Here is a 9481-nt window from a genome sequence, read left to right as displayed (position 1 = left end):
GGCTGCTCCTGGGCAGATTTACAGCTGTTCCGAACTTTCTCCATTTGGAGATCTCTCAGAGTGTTTTTTTTTTTGTTCTTTATTTCGCCTTCTACAATTTCTTGTATTAGGAATTTGTTAGTTTTCGAATACCCCTTGGGGTCACAGTGCAGGGTCAGCTATTGTACAGCGCCCCTGGAGCAATTGCGGGTTAAGGGCCTTGCTTAAGGGCCCAACAGAGTAGGATCGCTTTTGGCAGTAACAGAGATTCAAAGCAGAGACCTTCCAGATACTGGAGCAGATCCTCAGCCTCAGAGCCACCACTCTGCTGAGTCCCAGGGTTTTTGAGATTGCTTTGCAACTTTTTCCCGACTGATGTATTTCAGTAACTTTCTCTCTCGGGTCTTCTGGAATTTCTTTTGCTCGAGGGATGGTGTGCAACTTGTTGAGAAACCTTTTAGTCAACTTCACATTGCTGAAAAGGTTTTCTATTGAAGTGATGTTTGTATTCACTCAATCAATCACCGAACCAAATTAAAATGGCAGCAGACGAGACGAGACCCACCTCGCCCTATTGAAACTACACTTGTGAAATAATATAGGTGTTGAACTTTTTCTTTTCAATAAATCAAAATGATCATTTAAAAAACGGTATATTGTGTATACTCAGGTTGTCAATTCCATTACAGATTTGTTTTCTATTGAAGTGATGTTTAGATTCAATAGAGCAGCGTGTGTCTCATCTCGTCCGCTGCCATTTTAATTTGGCTCAGTGGTTGATTGAGAGAATAAGGGAGCAATTTTTCTTTTCCATAAATCAAAATGATCGCTTAAAAAACGGTATATTGTGTTTACTCGGTTGTCAATTGTATTATAGATTTGTTTGGCAATCAGAAATAATTAAGTGCTATGAATAATCAAAACTAGAAGAAATCAGAAAGGGGCCACAACTTTTCATGCCATGTATTTAACAGACATTAACAGAATTTCCCCTTGGGATTAATAAAGTATCTGTCTATCTATCTATCTACATACTAGATTTTTTGGTTGGCAAATAATGGTTCAAGCCCAGGGGGCTCCCTCCCCATGAATTCCACCCCTGACTTTGAAGGGTTCACAAACTTTCAAGAAAGTCTATGCTATGAAGATGCCGCACGGTCCAGGGTATGTCCCTGTCCTCCATACTGTTTATTAATTACAGTAGGCTTTAGTATCCCACACCCCTGCTTCTGAGGGCACAGCAAGTCAAGTGAGACATTCGGACTTGTCCGAGTTGTAATCTTAGGCTTCCAGCATGTTCATGTAACGGACCCTGTCACTCACAAGGCACTGTAATCAAATTTTAATTACATAGCCAACACTATAAAAAAAGCGAGTCTTTTGACATTTCAGGCACTCGCAGCTAAAATCAATAACTTTTCCTAGAATCTGTTACAAGATGTTGGCCAACAACTAGACAGATATGGACACATAACGCTTAGAAAGAAAACAATGCCCGCTAAAGAGTTATTTATGATCAGCTTGATATTTTAAGTCGCCTTTTTTAACTTCAAAGCCTACTTACTCAGTCCTCGTATCTAACGAGACACAATCTGCAACCTAGTCTCGCGACAGCAAATACTCGCGTCAAGTCCCGGAGTGCGGAACAATGGACGAGGCGTCGTCACTACGCATGCTCTGATGGGCGGGAACAGGGCTGGGCTCAGCGCAGAGGGCTGGGTGGGCGGGGCTTTATACAGAAGGCAGCGATGATGCGGGACTTGTGGGCGGGGTTCTGTGTTGGGGCAGGGTCGTGACGTTAGAGGGCGGGCCGCACTGCTAAGCGCCTGCGCACTGGCCGAAAGAAGGAGGCGCAGGAGGCGGATTTTCGCTGACAGCCGCAGTTCCAGTCAGTGATGCGCTGCCGGGGACTTGGAGGCTGCTGCGAGTCGCGACACACATTCCCACGGAAGGGAGAGCCTGCTGGGCTCTGCCGTGTGCTACAGCAGCTAAGCTACGAAAACCACACACGCTTCGCGTTCCCTAGGATTGCTAGGAACCTCGCTTAGCTCCAGGCAGCGTGTGTTTGTATCTTTTTATGGATTCAACTTTTACGTTCTCGAGGATATAAGGGGGTAAGTTACACCGTGCGTTTTGGACGTGAAATTGTGTTTTGTTTGCGTCAGGCGAGCATTTCTAATCTGGTCTCTTTGTCAGCGTTTCATCAGCGACGTGCTATTGCTGGTAGCCGGAATCGATTGTAGCGCCTGCGTTCTTTCTTAGTTGCTATTGTTGTTCCACTGGTGATCGTCACTAGGTCGGGCCTCATAATGTGTTTTGTATCGTTCCTGCTGCAGATGGACCTGATCGCAGCCCTAGGGAAGTTACCCGTGAGAGCCAAACACAAATAAATCGGGGAAAACAGGAGGAGGGGGGGTGGTGGTGATGGTTGTTGGGTTGGTTGTTTGTTGGCTGCCCTGCGCAGATGGGACAATAAGAGGACGACGGGGAAGATCAAAAACGCGCTGTTTCGGTGTACGATGCGCCGCAGAGACAAACGCTGTCTTCCTGGGAGCGCATAACTTCAAGGCCAACCGCAATGACACCGTGCGAAGGGAAAAAAAAAGCAAGCGTCTTCATCCTGTCCGTGCTCATCAAGCACCTTAAACCGCACACCAAAAGGAGGAGAGAACCACGGGCATCCTGCTGCTTAACTACTGACTTCCTACGGAAAATCAATCGGCAGAAAAACAACTTTGTGCAGAAATAAAACGTCAAGTGTCTGTAATACACACCTGCGGCAGACACCCTAGAAACAACTAGTACCATAACACCGCGATAAGTTTGATTATTTTTTGTTTTATTTATGCCGCTAATCGGCTGTATATGTTTAAGGTGGGGTGCAGCTACGAACACATTTAGCAAGTTTTATTGAAAGGCGACTTGCAAAAAGATAGTTGTATTTCCGTCTCCCGTTTGTAATGTATTTATGCTTTATTAGATTCTATTTTCTGACTTAATTAAGCCCGAGGTCAGATAAATCGGTCTTTATGTATAGCGCCTTCCGCTGTATCGCCTTTAAAATGTAGGATATAAAAATACAGTCGGTGGAAATCGAAAGCAGGTGAGCCAGTGAAGGCTGTGATGACCACGCGAATCATTCAGGGTATCGCAGAATCTCTAGATTTTAAAAGAGTGGACCAAAAGATTGTGGGGTAAAACCGCCGCGTCTGTTGACTTATTAAATGAATTATCTGGAAGATAATTAGAGGTGCATAGAAATTATAGATAGAACCTTTCCCCACTCAAGGGAAATTTGGCTTTTTACATAAGATTACTAAATATTATATACAAGCACCATCTCAACTATACACCAGAATGACTAACTAGAAAGGGAACTTCATACTAAAATTACAGCGGGCATTGTGAAGGTGTACCATCCTTGGTATATAGGAGTCACATGCAGAGCAGTCTTACCAGCATCATAGGAGGCCCCCTGGCAAAGTAATGCACTGGGGCCCCTGTTTTTGATAGCAGAACAGAAACATTTATAGGCATCAGAAGCATCGTGGGCCACTATGCACCTGGGGCCCCCTGGCCAGTGCCCACACATTATCCCTGTGTGGGTAGCGCTTTGAGTACTGAGGAAAGCGCTATATAAATGTAATGAATTATTATTATTAAGATGGTCCTCACCACATTTAGTGTTTTTTGATACACTTCTGCTGAATAATGATAATGCAAAATGTAATTTTTATGATACACACAATATATGAATACATCAACGTTAATGTGATAAATACAGTAATCCCTCGCTATATCGCGCTTCGACTTTCGCGGCTTCACTCTATCGCGGATTTTATATGTAAGCATATCTAAATCTATAACGCGGATTTTTCGCTGCTTCGCTGGATTCTGCGGACAATGGGTCATTTTACCTCTGATACATGCTTCCTCAGTTGGTTTGCCCAGTTGATTTCATACAAGATATGCTATTGGTGGATGGCTGAGAAGCTATCCAATCAGAGCACACAGTTAAGTTCCTGTGTGCTGATTGGCTCAGTGACGGAGCACAGAATTCAATTCCGCTGCGTTAACCAGGAAGTCTCATCTCACTCATTCAGCATTAACATGCTCCTGCTACTACTTCAGGGGCCGTGTCCAAGCGCCAATGGAACGATTTCCGAAAAGGTAAAAGTTTTGGATATGTTGAAGGAAGGGAACAGCTACACCGCTGCAGGACGCCATTATGGAATCAATGAGTCCACGATTCTTTTTTATTTAAAAAGGAGGGAAAGAATATAAGATCTATGGTCGCAGTGTCCTTTAACCAGGGCGCAAAACGAGTTGTAAGTGGATGTAATAAGGCGGTAGTCCGGATGGAATCTGCTTTAGGGATCTGGATTGAAGACTGCCAGAAGAAGAACAACGCCGGTGCTACACAGTCGCCTGAAGAGGCTCCTTTAGAAGAGCTGTAACGCTCTCTTTTGTTGCGCAGTAAAATTAAACTCATCGTTATCGGACAAGTCGCCGTGTCATTGGTGAGTAACATAATTAATTTTCTATGTACAGTACTTATTACATGTACATAGTTTAGCATCACTGCACACACATTTTACTGTATACAATTTTTCTTGCATTGTACGTATTTATTGCTGGTGGCCTGCCTGTCGTAATGGCTGTAACATATGTGATATCGGAAACGCTCAATATCTTTAAAATAATATTTAGGTTTTACTGTATATAAACAGTGTGTTTACATACATAATTTCAATGAATCTTACCTAATATCTAAGATAATGCAAAGGGTTTATGCTGTATAATTGTGCGGGCTATGTTTATAAGAGTGTGGGTGAGTTTATAAGGGCTTAAAATATATAAAAATAACCATATGAACATATGGTTTTTACTTCGGATTTTCACCTTTCGTGGGGGGTTCTGGAACGCAACCCCCGCGATCGAGGAGGGATTACTGTACACAAGATTATATTAGTTAGCATTTTTTTTGCGTTAGAAAAGGTGAATCCAATAAAAATAACCAATTATTTTCAGACTTGCTTGCATTTTCCTCTATTTTTTCTAGCATAGCTTTAAAAGGTTGCCTCAAACGTTTCTCCAAGTCTTTAATATCCTGAAACAGATTCTCATTTGTCATGTTCATGTCCTTTATATCTTTCCTTATATCCTTTGTGATCTTCTTTATATTATACTTTATCTCATTTATGTCCTCCCCAAGTGTGGTAGTTATGGCGGTGATCATTGAGGTGATCGTTACCTTCTGCTCGGACTGCTTGTTTCGGACTTCTTCGAGCTCTGCAGGTGGAGCAGCAAGCCCAGTTGGTGGCGTTGGCTTGCGATGGGTAGTTGACAGTGTGGAAGATGAGGCCATTTTCAGTTTCAATTAACCTTCTGGAATCGACAAGCTCTCCTGGCCCAACTCACCCGCACTTTCACTCTCATTTGGAGTCGATGCTGTGGCATCAGATCCCGGGAGATCCATTCTTTTGCCTATCTGTTCCAGGTCAGTCTCTGCTAGGCCATATCTTGAACTTGAGGCCTGCGTAGACTTAGATGAAGCTTTAGCTGTTTCTTTCGGAGCCTTTTTTCTGCCAGTCATGCTTACACTTGCATATGTTGTAATGAAGCCCCTCGGGTTGAATGACTGCAGGATACATCAGTTTTTAGAAAAAGAAAGGAAAAATAAAACCGCTGCTAACGGAGTTCCGTCTCAGATGTCCATCTCTCGAAACGGACGAGACTCAACCAGTTATTTTCAATAACACATGTTGTTGCAAGAGTCGCCATGCACATCATTGGCATGTGGGTGGAAGATAGGCACAGGGAGAATGTACTTGGGCGTCCACATCAATGGCAAGCTGGGCTGGCCTCATAATGTAGAGGAACTACATTACAAAAGGCAGATGGACTGTTTCTTTCGTTGGAGAACGTGTTCCTTCAGTGTGGACTGTGACTTCTTCCTTCACATGATGTATACAACTCTTGTGTTGTTAGTGTGATTTTTTTCCACGCAGTGGTATGCTGGGCTGGTAGCATCGCTACAAAGGAGGCCACTGGACCAACAAACTGATCAAGAAGGCAGGCTCAGTTTTGGGATCCCCTGTGGACCCATTTGGGGGGGGGGGGGCAGTAGTGAAAAAGAGAAAACTGATGGCTATTATGAACAACGCGTCTCATCCTGACATATTAACATGGAGGACTTTCAGCCTGCAAATAATGTGGCAGAAGAACACTTTATACCGGTGGAAATCGCCCTTTATAATGCATCACTGTGACCGTGACTGCCAAGTGGGAAGTTTTATTTCTTTTTAGTAATTCTTCTGTTTGTTTGCTATAATATTTTTAATTTTTTGTCATCTGTGTAATAAGATGAAAACACTGATAAATCCAGAAGATTACACGTTGTCGCTTCTGTGAAAAAAGACAAATTTCACCTTTAGGACAAATAAATGTCTGTTCAGCCTTCACACAGGGAGCTCCATGTACCCAGACTTCAAAGCCAGGACGCTAGAGCTGTGACTCAGGAGCGTTGTATGCTGTGCCACACCTAGACAGATAGTTCTTTATTTGTCTCAAGGGGGAAATGTAGCTTTTAACTTTATAGAACTGTTATAATAACAAACACCAACAACAGCAACAGCCCTCAAATACACAAAAAGAGTTCCAAAAAAGAAGAAAAACCATGTGACTTGGCTAATTATAACAGAGCAGTCACAGTGGGCTGAGAGAGAAGGCCTACTGTGACTGCTCTGTTATAATTAAAATTAAATCCAACGTCTGTCTGTATGTCCGCTTTTCATGAGAGAACTACTTAACAGATTTAGATCGGGTTTTTGTATAACTTGCTTGACCATTCTGGTTGATTTTGCCACTTCTCTCATCGCGCAAAGTATCACAGTTCGCTTGTGGCGCTGATTTATTTCTGTGAATCTGAGAGTGAGGCTGCAGGCCGGGGTGGGGGGCCCTCCTCACTCACTCACTCACTCACGTGCCAGCCTCAGGGTGTACCTTACATCCGCTTAGCTAGCGAACGTGAGTACTACTTAACGGATTTAGATTGGATTTTTTTTCTATAATTTGCTTGAACATTCCGGTTGATTTTGCAACTTCTCTCATCGCACTAAGAATCATAGTTCGCTTGCAGGAGCAATATATTCACGCCAATCCAAGACAGAAGCTGCAGGGCGAGTGGAGGGGGAAGCGTTGACGTCAGGAGTGGTGAGCCGGGCAGGGCTCTCCTCACTCACTCACCCGCCAGCCTCCATTCGTGTCAGTCTACCTGTCGCCACATGTTGAAGCGCACCTGGCCTCCGCTTAGCTAGTGATACTCGTTTATTGATTTTTAAAGTTTGTCCTGTTTCACAATTTCACGGGTGGAGCCACAGGGGACAGCTAGTATTGTATAGATTGAGCTACAGTCATGGCCAGAAGTTTTGAGAATGACACAAGTGTTGCTTTTCACACAGTCTGCTTCTTGAGAGTTTTTAGATCTTTTTGTCAGATGTTTCTGTAGGATAAGCTGAAGTAGAATTACAAGCATTTCATAATTTTCCAAGGCTTTTATTTACAATGACATTCAGTTTATGCAAAGAGTCCATATTTGCAATTTTGATCCAACAACAGTTTGGTGACCAGCAATGCATTCACCAGTATGATGGAGCAGCGGGTCATAAGGCAAAAGTGAGAACTAAGTGGCTTGGGGAACAAAACATTGACATTTGGGGTCCATGGCCTGGAAACTTCCCATTGAGAACTTGTGGTCAGTCCTCAAGAGGCGGGCGGACAAACAAAAAACCATCAATTCTGACAAACTGCAAGCATTGATTCTTCCAAGAATGGGCTGCCATCAGTCAGGATTTGAGCCAGAAGTTGATTGATGGACAGCATGCCAGGGCGAATTGCAGAGGTCTTGATAAAGAAGGAAGGGCCAACACTGAAAATATTGACTCTTTGCATAAACCTCATGTCATTGTCAATAAAAGCCTTTGAAACTTATGAAGCGGTTGTAATTATACTTCAGTATAAAAGATTTAAAAACACTGAAGCAGCAGACTTTGTGAAAACCAATACTTGTGTCATTCTCAAAACTTTAGGCCACAACTGTAGACTAGTTGGCTAAAAGAATGTGGACGCCACTCCAGATGATTGAGTTTTCAAATCGAGCCCCGAGCTGGCCCTGCAATCTCCAGTGACAGCCATTGGCAGTAGAATGGGTCATACTGAAGAGCTCAATGACTTTAAATGTATCACTGTCGTCAGGGTGCCATCTTAGCTCACAGTCGGTACAGGCAGTTTCTGCTCTGCTAGATCTGCTCTGGTCAGCTGTAAGTAGTGGAAACATTGAGGAGCAGCAGATCAGCTGCGAGATGGAAGACCACACAAACACGCAGAGTGCTGAAGTGCAAAGTGTGCTAAAAATCGCCAATGTTTTGATGCATCACTCACAGTAGAGTTAAAAACAGCCTCTGTTAGCAACATCAGCGCAAGAATTGGGAGCTTCAGGAAAGGAGTTTGCATGTCTGAGCAGCTGCACATGAGACTGTGACCGCCATGCCGAGCCAAGCATTGGGTAAAGTGGTGTAAAGCATTCTGCCATTGGGGTCTGGAGCACTGGAAACATGTCCTCTGGAGTCAGGAATGAATCAGGGTTTGATAGGTTTGCTACTTTCTGACCTGCTTAGTGCCTACTGTAAAGTTTGGTGGAGGATTGATAATGGAGAGGTTTGAACTCTGTCCTTTGGCTCCAGTGATGGGTATTGTTATTGCTGCAGCATACAAAGACAATTGTGAGCATCTAGTTTTGTGGCAACAGGCCCCCTTTTCTGCTCCGGCATGCCTGTGGTCCTGTACAAAAAGCCAGATCCATAAATTGACCGGGGGAAACTTGAGTGGCCTGCCCAGTGCCCTGACTTTAACCCAATAAATCGAACACCTTTGGGATGAACTGAAACTCTGATTGTGAGTCGGGTCTTCTTGTCCAGTGTCGGTCCTTGACCTCCTTAGAGGCTCTTTTGACTGAATAAGTGGAGACCCCGCATGAGGAGTGATTACCCATGCCAGGGTTCTCATCTAAGACAGCGGAGACCGTACAGGGGGAGTGATTACCCATGCCAGGGTTCTCATTTAAGGCAGTGGAGACCCTACAGGAGGAGTGATCACCCATGCCAGGGTTCTCATCTAAGACAGTGGAGACCGTACAGGAGGAGTGATCATCCATGCCATGGTTCTCATCTAAGACAGTGGAGACCCTACATGGGGAGTGATCACCCATGCCAGGGTAATCATCTGAGACGATGGAGACCCTGAATGAGCAGTGATCACCCATGCCAGGGGTCTCGTCTAAGACGATGGAGACCCTACAGGAGGAGTGATCACCCATGCCAGGGGTCTCATCTAAGATGATGGAGATCCTACAGGAGGAGTGATCACCCATGCCAGGGTTCTTGTCTAAGATGATTGAGACCCTACATGAGGAAGACAATGGAGACCCTGCATGAGGAGTGAT

General features: G+C 44.2%; 1 protein-coding gene across 2 annotated transcripts in view; it reads left to right on the top strand.

Annotated features, from left to right (window-relative positions):
• Positions 1 to 1851: 1851 nt before the first annotated feature.
• Positions 1852 to 9481, top strand: part of snrka (SNF related kinase a) — a 141254-nt gene continuing 133624 nt past the window's right edge. For both annotated transcript variants that reach the window (XM_051935643.1, XM_051935642.1), the window contains exon 1: positions 1852 to 2093. The gene's annotated coding sequence lies outside the window, so the exon portion shown is untranslated. The remainder of the gene's footprint in view (positions 2094 to 9481) is intronic.

Source organism: Erpetoichthys calabaricus, chromosome 13 (genome assembly GCF_900747795.2).
Source record: "Erpetoichthys calabaricus chromosome 13, fErpCal1.3, whole genome shotgun sequence".
NCBI lineage: Eukaryota > Metazoa > Chordata > Cladistia > Polypteriformes > Polypteridae > Erpetoichthys > Erpetoichthys calabaricus.
The sequence above is the reverse complement of the archived record's forward strand: the minus strand, read 5'-3'. Positions and strand labels throughout refer to the sequence as shown.